The sequence below is a fragment of the Oryctolagus cuniculus genome, chromosome 1 (assembly GCF_051225735.1).
Source record: "Oryctolagus cuniculus isolate XC-2025 breed Fujian yellow rabbit chromosome 1, ASM5122573v1, whole genome shotgun sequence".
Taxonomy (NCBI): Eukaryota; Metazoa; Chordata; class Mammalia; order Lagomorpha; family Leporidae; genus Oryctolagus; species Oryctolagus cuniculus.
The window spans coordinates 188,663,813-188,684,236 of record NC_142867.1 but is presented as its reverse complement, the minus strand read 5'-3'; positions in this window follow the sequence as shown (position 1 = coordinate 188,684,236).

The window sequence follows — 20,424 nt, the reverse complement described above, 5'->3', positions numbered from 1 at the left end:
GAAGGCACAGGCTTATCTACTTGAATCTAGTCATAGGAAGATAAAAAGTCAAAATTGTCAATATCAAGAGGAGCTGGTGTAGATACAAACATACACGCTGTTTGTTAGACATAACCGTTAAGTAGTGAATGTGGATAAAGTACACTATCATAACTGTAAAACTTCTATTAGGATCTCCCGTTTGCTCTTTTTAAAGAATTTATTAAGTAGTGAGTGGCTTCCTTTTGGGGAGTGAATATTCTTAAATCCATCCCAAGTATTCTGGAATGTAGGGACGGGCCTACTCTTTAATCAATAACTGACACTGATACAGGAATTTGTGATTTTTGTTAGTCTGCTCACCTTAAAAGTTTCGATATAATGGAATTTTCCAACCAGAGAATCCAGACGTGACTCTATTTCTGTGATTCTCCCATTAGGGGTATATTAAGTTATAATCTGCTGCATGTTCCTTTTAACTTCTCCTACCTATAGCAGATCAATTTATTTTTTAAGCCAAAAGTTTACTTCATGATGGTAGTTAATATAATCATACACTAAATGCTTACAATTGACCAGATTCAGTTAATATGCCAACAGTGATTTTGCACATTTAAATAGATCAGAAAACTTTCAATGTTTTCTGATACCACACAAAAAAGACTCATATGTTGTAGAATATTAAAACAAAATTTCTATAGAATAAAAATTTTCATGTACTAGAGAACTCTCAAATGCAACATTTGGCTTGAAGCATATGTTTCTCAAGAGTGTTTGTTTATGCATGTGTTTATCCTAACTGTTGCTCTTTTATTTGGTATTGAATCTTGATACTCACAAGTAACAATTTATACCCTTGGAAATTTGCAATAATTCTGTTAAGAACCATTGTCCAGCCTAACCCTCTGGAGGCATTCAAGGAGTAAAATTCCATGACTGGAAGCTGTTCAGCTTTCATTTCTACCAACACATGGTATCAAAGATCAGGAAAGTAATGTTTTCATCCAATGAAACTTGCTAAAAGCTAATGAAAAATGCCCAGAGAATTTCCCTTTGCAAATTAAAGACACACAACAAAGATTGTCATTCCATTGTCTTCCATTGGCTTTGTGCGGCACTAATCATTTTGGTCAGCATTAGTTGTGAGGAGTGCATCTGTGAAAGGCAAATCACAGAGAGCAGAGAGATTAGCCAGAATTCGGCTAAGCTGCTACCAAAGTTTCAGTGTTTATTCCAATCATCTTCAAACTCGTTACATCTACAAAATTGAGTTGCAAATCTCTGGAGCACATGTCTTATTAAGAGATGGCTGGAGCTTCCCTCTTCCAGTTGGGCAGGAGCCCTGCAAGGACTCCATTTTTCCTCCAGGAGGATGTTGGCACATCTGTCAATAGCCCAAGCCAGAACCACCAAGAAGTGCATCTAAGTGTGAGAGATTATTATCAAAAACACTATGTGGAGATTCATAGTTTTAGACATTCTGTAGCATTCTAATCTGCCTATCTACTTTTTCTCTCTTTTAGAAGTCCTGTTTAAGGAAAATAGCAAATCACCTTGCAGATTCTTTTTGTACACAAATGCCAAAGGTTTCCGGTTATCTGACATTTTCCATTTTTTAATCATTTTCCCCTCAATGTGCACATTTTTCAGCAGTATTACATTTATTAGGGCTGAACTTGCACTAATGGAAGCAGCTGTGTGAATGTGTTTGCTTGTTTCACGTATTTTGTCTTTTAGAGGGTTAAGAACTAATAATGAAATTGAGGAAGTATTAGCGTCTCATATCTTGGCTTCCAGAGGGTTAAAACAGACGGAGAGGTCCAGAAAATACTAGAGTGGGAGGACAAAGTCCCTGAAGCAGCTAGGCTTAGAGCCACAGAGTCCAAGCCCAAAGCAGGTCAGATGCCAGGATTTCAAAGGTCATGTAAAGATCAGCCAAAAACAAATTCCAATAGAAGCCAGTTCAGGTGTCAGCAGATTTCTCTGAGACAACTGGATTGCTTTGTTCCAGTACTTGTCCGTGTCAGACTCATTCACATTAAAGGGAGGAAAAAGGCCAAAAAAACTGGTTATACAATACATCTTGTGTACAAGAAAAAGTATAAGGGCATTTTTTACAAAGCTTTATTTCATAGAAACACTAAAAAAAAAAAAAAAAAAAGGACAAGGTTCAGAGACACGTCCTCAAAAAGTCAAAAAGAAAAAAAGAAACAAATGTTCATAAAGACAAAAATAAATTATGATAACATCATTGTTCATGCATCTATGTAGTATCCTATCTACGTGTAAATGACTTAGCTGACAATTTTAATCCACATAAATTTAGTTGTTTTCTTTTTTTATAGGAAGTTTGGATTTACACACACCAGTATTTATTTGAAAAAAAGTCTACTTTAAAAATAAAGGTATGTAGAAGTTTTGAATTTGCTGTAAATATTTTAATCTGCACTTCCCAGACCTCCCCATCCTACAGACATGAGTGTCCTAAACTGTAAATGCAACCAGAGGGGCCAAGCAAAAGCATACAAAAAATATAGGGAGTGAAGACAGGAATGTAAGAAAGAACTAAAAAAAGACCAGTGAAGTCAACTGGAATAAGCATTGCAATAAGTAATGACCTTGTACATATGAAGAAGGTTTCAACACCTCAGTTTTGTTTTTTATTTTTATTTTTTTATTTTTTTTTTAATTTTTTGACAGGCAGAGTGGACAGTGAGAGAGAGACAGAGAGAAAGGTCTTCCTTTGCCGTTGGTTCACCCTCCAATGGCCGCCGCGGCCGGCGCGCTGCGCTGATCCGATGGCAGGAGCCAGGAGCCAGGTGTTTCTCCTGGTCTCCCATGGGGTGCAGGGCCCAAGCACCTGGGCCATCCTCCACTGCACTCCCTGGCCACAGCAGAGAGCTGGCCTGGAAGACGGGCAACTGGGACAGAATCCGGCGCCCCGACTGGGACTAGAACCTGGTGTGCCGGCGCCGCAAGGCGGAGGATTAGCCTAGTGAGCCGCGGCGCCGGCCCAACACCTCAGTTTTGTTATCTGAAGGACACTCAATGTAGTTGTGAAGGGTTCAGATTTATTTCTCAATATTGCTTTTCTCATAGAAAGGAACTATGAAAAAAAGGTTTACTTGCTTGCCTCTATTTTTTTTCTCTGAACTTTTCTATTTCAAAACTTGGCCATGGCATAATGTCACTTCACTAATTCATCAAGAGCTAATAATTATCCGTGTTTCAATTCATGTTACCACACTGGAAATTTACTACACCTGATTAAGTTTGTCCTTAAGTGAAATAGGTTATGTTATCGCACAGCTGGTATCTCTAAATTTTCTTTTATATTCAGTGGCCTCAGAACTCATTTGGAACAGTCCTGTCACAATAGTTTGATGATATATATTTTTTTATTAGTGAAGACCAATAGCATCCTAATTATATAATTAAAACTCTGACAAGAAAAATAATAAATAATGGTTAAAAAATGAACTCATTTACCCAAGGCATAAACAGACGACATGTGCCTCAGGACAAGAAAAAAAAACCCACTAATGAACATCCAAACAAAGCAAATTATAATTTGAAGAAGGTATGCAGAGCGTGATCATTCTTTATCTCCTGACAGATTGTGGAGCACAAAGCATGCGAGTAAGCGGGACTACTGGCACTGACTGGCTTAACGCTGGTGTGGTCACATCACTTCACCACAAATAGGTTTTCTTTTTTTCATTGTGTGAGTTTAACTCATGTTTTGGGGTTGTTCTCCACGAGAAGAGGGGAATTCCAGAAAGCCTGAGGTCAAACTTCGAAAATACTTTATAAGCATATTTAGAAGAGGTCCATGATTAACATGGCATTTTAGGTAATATCTTAGATTTAACATATATGGGATTTTTTTAAATAAAGTATGTTGATTGTGTTCATTGGACTTTCAAAGTAGTCAACATCAATGGTGCACTTGCTCCCCATGTAGGACCTCTGTACCTATTGAATTGTAATATGAGAATCGACTGCAAATTCTCTCTCCAAACTAGACTCTATATGTAGTGTGTGGGCGTGGGTGCAAATTGTGGAAGTTGTGATTAGCATAGAGCTGGCCTTCTGTATATAAAGTCATACTAAAAATGAACCATAATGAAGAAGGAGATGGAAGAGGGACTAGGAGGTGGGGTGGGAGCTGGGGTGGTATGGAAGAAAGAACCACTATATTCGTAAAGTTGTATCTATGTAAAAATACATTCATTAAATAAAAATTTTAAAAAAAGAAACTAAATCAGGACATAAGGGGTAGCCAGTGGGGAAGATTAGTGGGGAAAAGTCCAGTAATTGATAACTAGGCAGATTTTCAGGCTTTGTTCTTATGATCATATGAGTGAAAAAAATCAGTGGACTATTATTTACATGGAACTTAGCATCAACTGAGTTGAGGCTTCTTTGATATGGAACTTAGCTAGGTGTAAGATCTGCAACTCCAGTCATTTTATCTCAGTATGTTCCTGAAATTCTTATGCAAACATTATTACTCGCAAGACTAGTCATATCTAATTCACAATTTAATAGTTGACTGTTATTTGTTAAAATATGAAAAGAAAGGAAGGGTAGATGCCTTCTTTAAGGCAAAACTGTGAAAATAAAGGAAGGTGTCTTTATAACTTTTATAACGGTAGACACAAAAGTACCCCATCCATATTTCTTCTTTTTAAAAAGGATTTATTTTATGTATCTGAAAGGCAGAGAGAGAGAGAGAGAGAGAGAAACAGAGAGAAATACACAGAGAAAGAGATCTTCCATCTGCTGATTCTACTCTCCAGCTAGGGCTAAACCAGGCAGAAGCCAGGAACTCTATCCAGGTCTCCCACATTGGTGGCAAGGGATCAAGTACTTGGGCCATCTTCCAGTGCTTTCCTAGGTGCATTAACAAGGGTGGGATAAGTAGCAGGGTAGCCAGGACTGGAACCAGTACTATAATATGGGGTATAGAATGCTAGAATTGCAGGTTGCAGCTTAACCCATTGGATAACAGTGCCCATCCCAAGATTTCCCTTTTGATTTAAAAACTAACTTTCCCAGCAACTCATACAGTTAGTGATGGAAAGTCCTCAGCCTCATTCCTGAATTGAGTGTGATCCCTGACTGAAAGAGGATAACGATGTGAGAAATTGAACTTTGTTGATAAGGTACATATAACCATTCCACAATGTATATATACTTCTAAATGTCATGTTGCAATATAATACATACAAATAATTTTATTTGTTAATCAAAAAGAATAGAAATTTGGGGAAAGAGAGTCATTCATCTTTGTAGTGAGGAATTAAATATTCTGGAACAGTCCCAGACTCTGTCTCCAATCTGTTGTCTCTGAAGATTGATAGAGCTATTTGGAGGCTTTGTGAAAATATCAATGCTTTTGGGTCAGGTGTTTGGTCCAATGGTTAAGATGCCAGTTAAGAGCCCATGTCCTACATCACAGTTCCCGAGTTTAATTAACAATTCCAGCTTCTGATTCTAGTTTCCTGTCAGAGAAGATCCTGGGAGTCAGTAGTTGATCGCTCCATTAATTGGGTCATTGCCATGCACATGCAAAACCTGGATTGACTTCCTGGTCCCTGGATTCAGCCCCAAGCAAGGGCTACTATGGGCATTTGGGAGTGAAACAGCAGATGGGTGCTATCTCAGTCTCCGCCCCGCCCCCTGCTCTCACACTTCTTTCTACCTCCAAAATCTATATACACTTGTAAAAGATTGGCCATTGTGGAGAGTACTTGGTCAAGCTTCTCTCCATCAGTGGCAATAAATGGCAAGAGGGATATGCAAGGCAATACTAGACATCAGATGGTCTTGTTGGTAGCCATCATTCTCCGTGCTGTAGATATGCTGCTTCTTTTACTGGATGCAGGCTATGCACAGAAATCATTTTAGTTTTTGTACCAGTACTCGTTCAGGACCTGAGTAATAAGAAATACCTCCCTCCTGCCAAAATTAGATGTCAATCTCCTTTTTATTTTGCCACGTTAGGTCTTTATTTTTATTATTATTATTGGGGGGAGGTCTGTTCTGCTCTGTTGGCATATTGGCGTATTCTCACACTTATTTCCTTTCCTTCCAGGAGACCAATGCCTGTGCACTAGCTCCAGTGGGTACAAATTTCATCTGAGCTGCCATAAAAACCACACAAAGGATCTGTGCAGTCCTCAATGTGAACATGGATCTTGTAGCAATAACCTTCACCAGGGAATCAGGGATCCCTGGGCCTGAGCATGTGGAGCCATCCACAGTGACTGCCCAAGGTCCCAGCCACACCCTGTGCCCTCTCACAAAGCCACGGTGTTTTCACAGTCCCTGCACACAAGGCTCCCTCAGTCACCAGCACTCAGCCCCCTGTCAATTCTCCCAGCCACACTCAGGCATCTCCTTTTGGCTGGTTACTGGATATGCAGACACGAGCTGACTCAGTTGTTAGTATGTCCAAAATGGTGCCTGCCCTCTTTTGGCTATTTTCGCGATGTCAGTACTGGATGATTGGGGAGAAAGAAACGTGCCCCCCATTTCTTTCCCCTCCAGGTTGGCAGGTACACTCTCCCTCACAGTGTTCCAAGCCAGGCCCACGCCAGGCTCTTCCTGCAGCTTTATCATGAGTGGCTTGGCTGCTAGAGTCTGGTATTACCTCTCTCCAAAGCCAGTTGGTCCCAAGCTGTGGGCATCCATACCCTCAATGTAGGTTCACAGTGTCCCCTCAGTTGCGTGGAGTTTCCTCTGCCATTTTCTCCCTAACCCTTCCCTGAGATTGTACTCTCTCCACTTTTTTTAAACTCTCCTCCTCTACACTAGAACAATAAGCTGCCTCCCTATTCCATCATCTTGAAAAACTGCTTCACCTGCATCTGAACCCTAGATTAAACACCTGTCCAAGAAGAATTTGAATTTCAATACTAGAATTTGAATAGACTCAATATCAAATTGTTGTTAATTAACAGCTAAGATTAGTAGTCATTAAGTATTTAATGTTAAACCTATGCCAGGGAATGGCGCTGTGGTGTAGCAGGTAAAGCTGCTGCCTACACTGCCTACAGTGTTGGTATCGCATACGGGCACCGGTTCTAGTCCTGGCTGCTCTACTTCTGATCCAGCTCTCTGCTATGGCCTGGGAAAGCAATGGAAGATGGCCCAAGTCCTTGGGACCCTGCACCCACGTGGGAAACCTAGAAGAAGCTCCAGGCTCCTGGCTTCAGATCGGCTCAGATCCTGCCATTGCGGCCAACTAGGGAGTGAACCAGTGGATGGAATACTTTTTCTCTTTCTGCCTCTCCTCTCTCTGTGTAAGTCTGACTTTCAAATAAATAAATCTTTAAAAAAATCTATGCCAGCCATTGTACTAGAAATTTTATAGACATTTAACAATTGTAGCATTTCTTGCAATATAAATATCTTTATGATATACAGGAAAATAGTGTCAGCAAATTAAGCAACATATCCTGGCTATATGACACTCACAAATTATGTAAATCAAAGAGAAAAATGATTTTATGAAATAATTGACATAAAAATGAACCTGAATATGACACTAGACATATCTTTGTTTACAATTAGCTTAGTCCCTTCCATTATTAGTGTTTTAAATGTTTCTTTATTTCATCTTTGTTTTTAGGCTACAGATTATAACTCTTTTCATTGTCAGAAAATGGTACAATGTCATGGCTTCATCTGTGAATTCTAAATTAAGATTGCTTGAGATTAGATCCTGGCATGATCACTTATATTTGTGTCACTTGGAGTAAATTAAAAATTGCCTATGCCTCAGGATCAGCATATGGAAATAAAAATACCCATGTCATTCTGTTGATGTTAGAAGTTGTAAACTATTTCAAACAATAAATATCAAACAGTGTTTAATAAAGGTTTATATATTGATGTTATATAATCATCTGCCTCAAGCAGTCATTTCTTTGCCGTTACTTTTATTGTTATCTGAATTGGAAACCCATATTTTGTTTGTGAGCCTCGGTATTAATATAGGAATTTTATTTTATGCATATAGATATATTTTACTTCTTCCTGACTTTTTGAGTCTTTGAATACTGATAATGACAGATTTGTGATCTCTGGGTGAATAAACTAATCTTATATTATAATTTTTGTCTTTACTGTTTTGCTTTCTCAAAGTGAAGGATGGATGAAACTGCACAGAAAGATGGTTTTCCTCCCCCTCAGTACTTTTCTATATTACATCCTTAGAAGCTGTAGGAAAAGGAGCTTTGCACTAAGGTTATGAAAAGAAAGTTCTAAAGTTGGGGCAGCCCATAGTCACACACTGATGCTGGAAGTGATTGACTCAATATATTGGATGTGAAATCACAGGATGTCAACATTTACAGATTTAGTGACCTGAGGAGACAACTTTGTTTTGTACTAAAGGCCAAGTTTTCCCACTTTTGCAAAAACTCTAGTGAACTTCTTTTCTAGTGTGTATTACAGCGACACTATTGAATGGCAGGCAGTTGGAACCAGTACAAGGGTACATTTCATGCAATGACTTGCTCTTTTCAGTATTTCTGGATTTACATTTTCTATACATCTATGAGAACTAGTGTAGAAATGCTCTTTGATTATAGTGAACATATCAATTTTATATTGTGAAGAAAAGAATAAACTACTTTTTCATGTCAAATTATTTAATAGAAATCAATATTAACTCATTCAATTTTGAAAAGATTTAAGAAAAAATGTATTTTTTCTTCCCTAATGCCATAGAATATATTAAAATAAGTGAATATTAGAAAAAAATAAAAATCTATCACCCTAGCTTGAAAAATGAAAAAGCTAAAGTTCAGAGCCACCAACATTTATGCAGCTCACTGTTTAGGTTAAATAAACTTTTATTTACATCACTTTTCAGTCCCATTATGTCATTTTCAGCTTTTTTCTTATTTCCTTTATATTTTATTTTTCTTTCATGAAAAAAATTAATTCCAACTAATCCTATGACAACATGAATTTTGAAAAGTATGTTAATATGTATTTCATAATATTGAATAGCATAAAGTAGAAAAAAGAAAAATGAGCCTTTATTCAATAATTCTACCCACTTTGTAAGCCATTGTGATTGCATATTATCATACAGGCACACTGATTAAAATAAAAAGGTAAATATATATTCTAGATGAATTCATCCTCATTTTTACAGTTATGAAATAACTTGTATGAAGAATGGAGCTTAAAGTATCATTGGGTTATGGAATATGCAAACATATTCTCAGTTGCTAAGATGCCCAGTGATCATCTCATTTCAAGATAAGTTACTTCAATAACTCAACTAAATTTTCCTGAGTGCTAGATCCTTCTACTTACCATTCTGACATCTCCAGGATGTTGGTTTCTCCACAAACCTAGGGCTACAGCTCTTAAGTTGGATTGAAGTCACCAGAAATAAAGTTTTCTAAGAAAACTATTCTAAGGTGAAAAAACAGGTAAAATAACATTTTATCTTCATATGTCTTTTAAAAAGAAAAACTTACCCTTCAACCACACAGAAAGCTTTCTAGAACATCTCCATTGCCAGGAATAAAATGCAGGTGTATTTCTAATCCAATCACTGACAAGAAACACAAGGCAATTATGTGTGGCTAAAAATAATGAAGTTTCATCCTTTCAAACTAGAGCCACTAGCCTATGTGGAAATACACAGGCACTCAGTAACTGATTAAAACTATGTTTTGCGTTTCTACTGTCATTAAGTGAAGAAAGATGATCCTTGGCTTTTGTCTAAGACAAACAAAGCTACACATTAGTTGAAATGGTAAGGACAGGCTGTACTTAGTAATAATTATTTTAATAAAGAAAAGAGCTTAGTATGAACTAAACAATTTCAATCCATACAAAAATGAATGGGCTTTTTAAGAGACAAAGTAAGGAGGTTGCAAATTGAGGTTCAGGAGAAGAGAGAATGAGGGCTAGTCAAAGTAAATGCAGTTAAACTAGCTGTGTCTTCTATTGTAAATTATTAAAATTAGGATTCTATCCTCTGGTTTTGACTAGGACAAACAAGAAGTAGATATTTTGGGCAGCGTTGAGTTGTCTGAGGAAGACACATTCATGTGATTCTAGGTGTGTGTCCTTGAGTTGCTAGAGATGTGTGTTACTATGTATTCAAAACTATATAGACCAAAGTTAAGGCCTAGTTGATAAGAGGGTTCATATGAAAATGGTTAGAGTTTGATGGAAGGAGAGAATCCATCAGAACACAAAAAACACATTTACCACATTAATGCAGCTTTTCCACTCTTATCATCTCTACTGGTACAATAGTCAATGTTTCCAAACTTAAGTGTTATTTATCTACACAGTTCAAAAAATGTATTTCCTTCCCAAGCCATGTTTGTATTTACTATACAGATTTGTTTATTACTGGAAAAAACAGATATAAAGATTTAATGCTTACCTTATACACACACACACACACACACACAAGCTTAAATAAAAACAACAATTTAAAAACAAATTAGGGACTTCAGATCAATATGAAGTAGCTTTAACATACTAATACTCTGTGTGAGACTTCAAAAGTTGTGTGATTTATAAAAGAATCATATCTATTTCTAAGCATTAATAAATTCGAAAGGTAACTGGACAGAGGGGATAAAATCTTGGAGAGAAGAGATCATTGAGACAAATGAGTTGTTGTAGTTAATATGGTTAATACTTTTTCCTCTTGCAGCAGTTGGTTAAATCTTGGGATAAGGGCAATGTCAGCCTAGGAGGACCAGGTTAGAGCAGCTGCTAGTGCCAAAAAACCCTCAGAGTTTTGAGCAATCTCATTGGTGCAGGCAGGACAAAAATTAAGTTCTTGCTAAAGCATCCAGAAACTGGAAATCCTAAATTCTGAAGAGAAGAGGAGCATTAAGAAATAGACCTGGAATGGTCTACTTTTTTTTCTTAAAATGAAAAAAGAGAAGAATTAGAAGCCTACACATGATGCTTAAATATGGAATAGACATTTCAACAGACATACTGGAACAGATGAGATAAAAGTGGAACTTAGCACCTACTAACAAAATGAATAAACACAACCGATCATCTAAACATAGACTAATTCTTCTAACAACTCTGAAGCACCACCTAAAATTAGCCCAGTCCCTGATTGGGTTGAAATGAACATCCATGGCTTTGTGCTTAGCAGAAGAGGAGTAAATATTTGAAGGAATAATAAAGTATTCTGCTTTATGTCTTCGAATTATCTCTAAGAAATAATGTAAAATGCAGTATACATTTTTATTTCTTTTATATTTTCTTCAGCTTTTAAAATGAAAGCCAATAAAAAAATTTTGGGTAATATTTCATGACCTCAATATAAATTTCAAAATATTTATATTCATATGGAAAAGGATTGAGATGGAAAAATACAACTTTTGAGATTATATTTTTGTAAAATGTAAATATATGCATTTTTATGATGTCTATATGAAAAAAATAAATATGTCTATTTGAAACAGACAGCAATTTTAGAAGAGTAAAACTTTTAGGGAATAAAAATGATGGAAATTTCTGTGTGTTATTACTTGAAGATCTAAAAAATTTGGAACCTGTGGAAAAGTTCTCTAATAACATATAGAGGAAAAATTATGATTCCCTTTTTTCATGTTACTGTTGAAAAGAAAAGTTTATATACATTTTCCTGAAGTCTAACATTTAGTTTAAATATGATAGAAGAAGTCACAAAAATCTTACAGAACAGTCCACTCTGCCTGTCAAAAAAAATGTATAGAGCCAGAGATATCAAGTGAGTCATTTTGAAATAACTACAGTTCAGGTAAGAAGAAGGGGACTTCCAGCAAGAAGAGATTGTGAGAAATCATCAACAGAAGAAGCAGGTCTAGGAGGCAATTAGCACATAGCAGACCAGGCTATCTCTCTGGCTTAGACAGTAACAGAGACTAAGCTCAAATTCATAATATATCAAATAACCTCCTAGCAATCTTGACACTACACTTAGTCAATATTTAGAAGGACATTTGCATTTCCATTCATTCTGTACTCCAGATTTTTAGATATGAGTTACTAACCAGGAGTGTAGGATTTAGACAAAAGTATCAGAGTGTCTGAGACAGTTTGTAAGAACAGAGTCTCTTGAGTGTCTTTATTTTGCCCACAGAATGTTCTAGGAAAGCCAACTTACACCATTGTACTCCATGAGAGCCAGACCTACCATGAGCAAGGAATGTTTTAAGCTGTAAAAAATAGCTTCAGTCCATTTTTGAACATACAATGTATGAAGATGTATGCTGCTTGAGCCTACCCCAGCTTCTTAAATCCTGGGCACCCCCCCCCCCCAACCCATTCTATACAAGTCCTGGCAAAAATTGCTCCCCAGGGAAGAGAACTGGTTTCATTTTAAGAACCATACCTTATCACAGTCTTATACTCACACTAAATAAAATTGTCTTCTGAGCAAATCACACTTATGGCTATTTGGTCCACTGTATCTACTGACAATATTATATTGTCAGTAGCTCTTTTATATAGATTAAGACTTGTCTGTGACAAGAGGAAATGTGTTTTGAGGAAGGAAAGGTACAGCCAAGCTAGCTCATTATCTTGCTTAAATAATTGACTACAAGTTATGACAATTATAATTTTCTTGTCAAAATAAATACTGAGTCTTCTTCAACCAAATCATTTCCAAATATTCTTCCAAAAATTAGATTTTTAAATGACTATATGCACATCTTGAGATTCTATAAATGAAATAGTTTTAAAATGAAAGGAAATATCTGGATCCAGAAATTCTACCAGAATTCAGTTGACCTCTTTTGATAGTGCAGCTGTGGGGGTTTAGTGTAAAAAAGAGGATAAATAAAAGTGAATTAGCCTGTATCATAAAATGGACAGAGGGTAGGACTTTCCTGAAGGAACACTGGAGGTCTGACACTAAACAGAATATATTATTGACAGAGAAATTTCAAAAATATTTCATACTACCACTTAAATTTCCCACACCTAAAGATATTAATAAAAGCACAAATAATTTATAAGTTATAAGATGTTAATCCAAATGAAATGCCATTTTAATTTGTTGCAGAAGAAATGAAGTTACTGTAAAGGAAAAAAGTCACCTAGAAGATAGCTATCAGTAAAAAGTTATGCTTGGTTTGTTTGTTTTTTGGTTGGTTTTAGTTCTCTCCTCTTGTGATAATCACACCCCCTGGTTTTCATGGGGACTGTCCCTTCTGCCATCTGCAGCTATTATCAACCACAGGTTCAGGAATAGCACAAGTTTCCGGACCATCTGAAGATTATATTAATTGCTCACAGCAGGAAGCTTTCGAGTTAATGGAAACCTATGAATAAATATAATATCATTGATGGAAATTTTGGGAAAGAAAACTGCATTCTACTACCTGATTCATGCTTAGGTGCGCCAGATCCCAAGCAGCTTTCAGTGTCATGAAAAGACAGATAAAACATCTTTGAATATGGAAGGCAACTGGAGAAAGGTTAGATTTGAGAACTAGAGTGTGGAAAAAATACTTTGCCCGTAAGACATTCCATCTAACTGCCTCTTACATTGACCTGGCACTTAATATTACAGTCACATCAACCAGTAATTTTCTCATTAAGCCAGTTTGGTCTGAATTTTATGCTACTTGCAAACTAGAGTCCTTACTGATCTATCAACTGACCTGATAGGTGCTAAAAGTTCACCATTAGCATTTAATTCTTATGGAGGATTATTGAACTCTTCCTGCTCTTTTGCTTTTAAGTTGGTGACTTACATGTTAAATCACTAATATATCAAGGTCAGTGGAATGTAGATCACTTGTGATGAGAACTGGAAGATCTGCTGCATGGAAGTCGTGATACTGCTGGGACAGGAGTGAGGGAAACAAAAACTACTTTTTTTTTTTTCATTGAGCAGGGTCCAAGCAGGTCTTCTACAACGTTTTTCAAAAAGATTATGGATGGAAATTTGGTGCGTGAATAATATTCTCAGAAGCCATCTGATTATAGTTTTCTGAAGAAACGTTTTGGTTTTCATTTATTTTTATGCCAAAGTATGCTCAAATTTATTTAAATAATGTGCCATACAAAATCAATAGAAACCTTTAGATCAATAAATATAATTTTATTTATTTATTTATTTATTTTGAGAGGCAGAGAGAAAGACAAGAGACCGCTCCTGTATCAAAATGTTTAAATGTTGACAGTTGCTGAGGCTGGGCCACGGCTGGGCCCAGCCCAAAGGTGGAAGCTAGAAAATTGGTTCAGGTCTCCCTTGTGGGAGCAGGGATCCAACTACTTTAGCCATCAACTTCTCCCTCCCTGGGTCTGTGTTTGCAGGAAGCCACTCTTGGAGGCCAGAGCCAGGATGGATACCCAGGCATTTCGATATGGGAAATGGTATTACTCATTACAATCTAAACTGCTAGGGCAAACACTCACCACTATATAATAATTTCTTTGAAAAATTATTATTGAAACATTAAATTAGGTGAATCTAATTTGTATCTGAACTCCCTTAACATTTAATTCATTTGTTGCAACAGTTAAAGATGGAATTTGCCAAGTTACCTCCTTCTCTGTTTCTCTTGCTATTTAGTCTACTCTAAATTAACAGTGCATTATTTCTGAGACTGACAACTGGTATTTCCACAGCCATAAGTTTGTCTATCAAAATGTATGCAGTTCTTATTAGAAAAACATCATGTTTTCCAAACATATCAAGTTTTAAAGACAAAATTAAAGTTCTATTTCTATCACCAACTATCCCTTTATTTTATCATTTAGAAATAATTTCTTTTTCCACTGAACACCCAAATACTTTCACATATAGTTTTATTCATCTCAAAATATTTTTACTTTTTATTGTTTTGTTTGCATATACATATATATTACCTTTCTAGATGGAAAAATTTGGTTTCTATACACTTTGAATTTTAAGCACAATTGAGCATCCAGAAGAGTGATATTTATATGAATAACTTAATAAATAAACATATGGCTGGCAGTCTAACTAGATAATGAATCAATAAACATACTTGTTTGGAGCCAGTGCTGTGGTATATATGTTAAGACTCTGCTTGCAGTGTTGGCACATCCCAAATGGGTGCTGGATTCAGTCCTGCCTGCTCCACTTCAGATCCAGCTCCCTGCTAATCCTACTGGGAAGGAAGCAAAAGATGGCCCAAGATTTTGGGCCCCTGCACCTACCTGGGGACTTGAAAGAAGTTCCTGGCTCCTGGCTTTGGCCTGGTCCAGGCCTGGCCATTGTGGCCATTTGGGGATTGAACCAGTGGATAGAAGATTCTCTCTCTCTCTCTCTCTCTCTCTCTCTTTCTCTGTATCTCTGCCTTTCAAATAAATAAATAAATGTTTTAAAAATACTTGATTCATCATATAATTGAGACTATTATTTTCCCGATACTTATTTTTTCATTGTAAATTAATATTAATACAAAGCAAACAGATTCAATGTAGTTGATAGACAATTCTAAGACTATAATGACTGTAATATTTAGTGTCCCAATGTTTAATTTCTTGTTTGAACACAGATTATGCCAGGAGAATTTCCCGAGTTGATGTTGAAGTACTTAGAAAATTATAAGATAACAACCTTTCATAAAATCTGTAATAAAAACTACAAAATTATAGGGAATAGCATAATGGATTAGGTTGATGTTTGAAATGCCAGCATTCCAAATCAGAGTGCTAGTTCAAATCCTGGTTGCTCTGCTTCCAAGGCAGCTTCATGCTACCAAGCCTGAGAAGGCAGGGGAAAATGGTACAGATAATTGGGCCCTGATATCCATGTGGGAGAACAACTTGTAGTTCAAGGTTCCTGACTTCAGTCTGTCCCAGACCTGGTTGCTATAGACATTTAGAGAGTGAACCAATTGATGGAAGATATTTATGTGTGTGCATATGTGTGTGTATGTGTGTATCACTGTCATTCTGCCTCTCAAATAAATATTTTAAAAAGTTATAAAATTTTATACACTGAAAATTGATGTTATGTAGAAATTGTTTAGTTTTTATAAATTTGGGTTGTTTCTATTAAAAGCTTCCTTTGTACCATGTCTGTGCATCTTGATTAATTCAATTAGTTCATGCTACTGTGAAGTACAGAAGCAAACAAATATTTACTACCTTGAGAATTCTTCATTATACTTTAATGAAATATACACTTAATATCTGAAAATAGAATTATGTAAGAAGTGCATATCTAATGTATGTGATCAAAGAAGACATTTGGCCTAGTTAATTTAGACATTAAGATTTACTTTTGTCTGAAATTATTCAGATAATTGTTTTTGTCTTTAATACACTTCATCTTTATGAAAATAGTCTAAATGATTTGCCCTAAACATACTCAACTAGGCATTAAATTGAAATTTAATAGGATCATTATGGAGGTTAAATAGATACTTTAATGATTTCTTAGAAGACACTTTAGAGTGTGTAGTGCGATATATTCACTATGTACTTGAAAATCCTCAATAAAAAACTTACATTAATAACATGTTGTTTAATCAATATAATTAGATTTCAGAAAGATCGAGTTATAATAAACATATCATAAAATGATCAATGTTAAAACATATTTTGAGGACCTGAGCTGTGTACCAGCTAAATGTTGACACACTTATTGATCTATCACCTGTGATGACAGTTATTTGAACTTAAATTATTAAGTGCCACATTAATTTATCAATTCTTTTTAAAATGAATATGGTGTCTGTTTACTCAAACTATGTTTTAAATTGTCTGCCTACATTTATATCATCAGTTGTATATAATTTACTTGGGCTTTTGAATTTTAAATTGTTCTGTTCTGTTATTATATGGTCATCCCTCAATATCAATGCAAGGTTAATTCTAGGAACCCTTGTGGCTACCAAAAATCTGTGAATCTGTGGATGCTTTATTCCATGATATAAATAGCACATTATTTGCATATAAATCATAAACATCCTCTTTTATATCTTAATACAAAACAACTCAGTGTAATTTAAAATATCTAAGTAACTATATAAATTGTTATTATACTGTATTGTTTAGTGAGTAATTACAAGAAAAAGAAAACACTCCTGTGTATGTTCAGTACAAACTCATTTCTTTTTTTACTGAGTAATTTTTGATCCATGATAGGTTGGATACAAAAATGTGAAACTCAAATGTACAGTACATGCTGTATGTGAGTTAGGAGAACTCATGAAAATAATACCACAAATAAATGAATAGCACCTATAAATATGTAAATAAGTATGCAACATATAAGAAATCCGTACTAGAAAAATCTTTGAAATATTCCTAATATTTGGAAACAAAATATCTTGTTAAATAAACAGTGGGTCAAATAAGAAGTAAAAAATAAATCAGAGAGTATATTCAAATAGTTAAAATTACAATTGCATCTTATTACTTGTGAGGTATAGCCTCAGATCAAAATGATGAAATTTTATTAAGAATAATTTTTTAAAATATGATTAAATTGATATGAGTGGAGACAGATCTCAAATAACTATCTCAAATTAAATTGAAATTAAGCATATAAATGGTATAATAAAAATCATTTCAGCACTTGAACAAACAGAACACAAAAAACAAAGAAAACAATCTAGTTCTTTGAGAGGACTAATATTGGTAAATTTCTAATCAGACTGAGCAGTGAAAATTGGGAAATTACAAATTACTTAAAAATGCAAAATATGATATTATTATAAAATCTGGATGTACTAAATGAATTATAAAGGGATCTTTGTACTAAATAGAAAAGTGATCTTTCATTGCCTGCAGGTAAGCAAGGTGGTTGGAAGGAGAAAGAATGAGAAAATGCAAGGGAACACAGGAATCTTTGGAATTGATTGTTTTAAATTTCTTTTTTTTCTTGTTTTTATAGTTTTATGTTAAAATGTTTTACATTTTACACTTTAAATGTGGATAGTTTATATTAATTCTATCTCAGTACACTTGTTTAAAACATTAAGAAATTATGATGTGATTATTAGAAATCCAAAAGGAATGTGATGATTTTTACATACCAAAAGGGGAAGGTATATAAATTGATGGAGGTACACTGATAAAAGATAAGGAATGAAAGAATATTGTTAGGATGAAACTGTGAGATGTAAGGATCATGATAAATGTGGTTTGTTAGAGAGGAAAATAACCCAAAAATGCATTATAACTATATTGGAAAATTTAAGTATAATTTGCATTTCCTTATTAATTATGTCTTGCATACATGTGAGGATACTTCAAAAAGTTCTTAGAAAATGGAAACAAAAGATCAGTTCATTTTGGTACAATTTTTTTAAAGTGTTATTTTTATTTCATTCCCAACTCTGTACAAATCAAATTTCAGTATCAGTTGGAACACTGCTACCTTCTTTTCCTGTTTCATACATTTTTCCCCAAGAAACCTTTTATTTAAGGAATACAAATTTCATGCATTTCATAAGTACAACTTTAGGAATGTAGTGATTCTTCCCACTGTATCCACCCTTCCACCCACACTCTCATCCCTCCTCCTCCTCCCTCTCCCATTCCCAGTCTCACTTTCCACTAAGATTCATTTTCAATTAACTTTATACACAGAAGACCAAATCCATATTAAGTGAAGAGTTTAACAATTTACATGAAAAAAAGATAAAAAAAAAACTGTTCCTCAATAGCTGAGACAAGGACTGTTCAACATATTGCATCTCAAAATTAATTTCACTTTTTTTTTTACTTTGAGAATAAGTTTTACTATTAACTCTCATACTACTACTCTTTGAGGATAGAAGTCATCCACAGGAAGTTAGTACACAGTGACTCCTATTCGTATTTTAACAAGTAACACTTTTACTTCCATATGATGTCATTTGAGGATAGAAGTCATCCACAGGAAGTTAGTACACAGTGACTCCTATTCGTATTTTAACAAGTAACACTTTTACTTCCATATGATGCTCTTGGCATGCCTAGCTTATGGAAGCCTTTTGACTCCATTAACTTCATTGGTATTTAGACAAGACCATAAGCAATGTGGAAGTTCTCTCTTCAGATTAAAGTACCTCCTTCTTTGATGACCACTTCTTTCCACTGGTACCTCACCCAAAGGTCCTTCATATAGAACAATTTTTGACACAGTGTCTTGGCTTTCCATGCCTGATATGCTCTCCTCAGCCTTTCAGCCAGAACATAATGCCTTAAGGGCTGATTCTGAGGTCAGAGTGCTACTTAAAACAATTGTCATTCTATGAATCAGCTATGTGGACTGCTTCCCATGTTGGAGCATTCACTCCTTTTTATTTCTATTATTATTACCAGACACTTAATCCTATTTATACAATCATTTTAACACTTAATCCTATCCATATGATCACTTCAACACTTTTATCACTCAGCTTATGGTAATCTGTATATATAATGGTGCTTTAAAAAGTGCAAGAGTGGTATTGTGGTATAGCTGATTAAGTTTCCACTTGTAAAACCAGCATCCCATATTGGATTGCCAGTTTTAATCTCATTGCTCAATGTCTGATTTAGCTTCCAATTACTGGGTTTGGGAAGGCAGTAGAAGATGATCCAAATACTTGGGTCCCTTCTACTGATCTGGGAAACCAGGATGGAATTCCTGGCCTCTTGCCAGGATGGACCAGATCTGAATTTTGGGTTCACTTGGAGAGTGAACCAGCAGACAGAAGTTCCTCCCTCTTACTTTCTCTCTCTCTCTCTCCCTCTCTCTCTCTCTCTCTCTCTCTCTGTGTGTGTGTGTGTGTGTGTGTGTTTGTATGTTTCTATGTTACTTTGCCTTTCAAATAAATAAATATATAACTCTTTTCAAAAAGCTAGTGAAAATTGTGTATTATCAAAATATTGGGCATGGTAATTTTCAATATTCTTTAAATTGCTAAGAGATTTATTTCAGAGCTACTATGTGTTCCAAATGTACTCCTGCTGTTCGTTGTAATGCTTTGTATGTGACTTAGGTTTCTCTAGCTATTCATGTTGTTTACATTTTTTATTTGTTTTTACTTATTTGAAAGTCGGAGACTGAGACAGAGAGACTGAGAGAGAGAGAGACAGAGACAAAGACAGAGATCTGCTGGTTCACTCCTCAAATACCCACAACAGTCAAGACCTGGCAGAGCCAAAGACAAGAGCCCAAAATCAATTTGAGTCTCCAATGTAGGTGACAGGGCTCTAAGTACTTGAGCCATTACCTGCTGCCTCAAAGGGTTCACATTATTAGCAGAAAGCTAGAATTTGTAGAGGAGCTGAGACTTGAATGTAGGTACTCCAATGGGATGCAGATGTCACACTTGATAACATAACCATTGTGCAAAATATTTGCTTCAAAAAATTGAATTTTTTAAGACTTATTTATTTGAGAGGCAGAGTTACGGACAGAGAGAAGGAGAGACAGAGAGAAAAGTCTCCCATCCAGAGGTTCAGTCCCCAAATGGCTGCAAC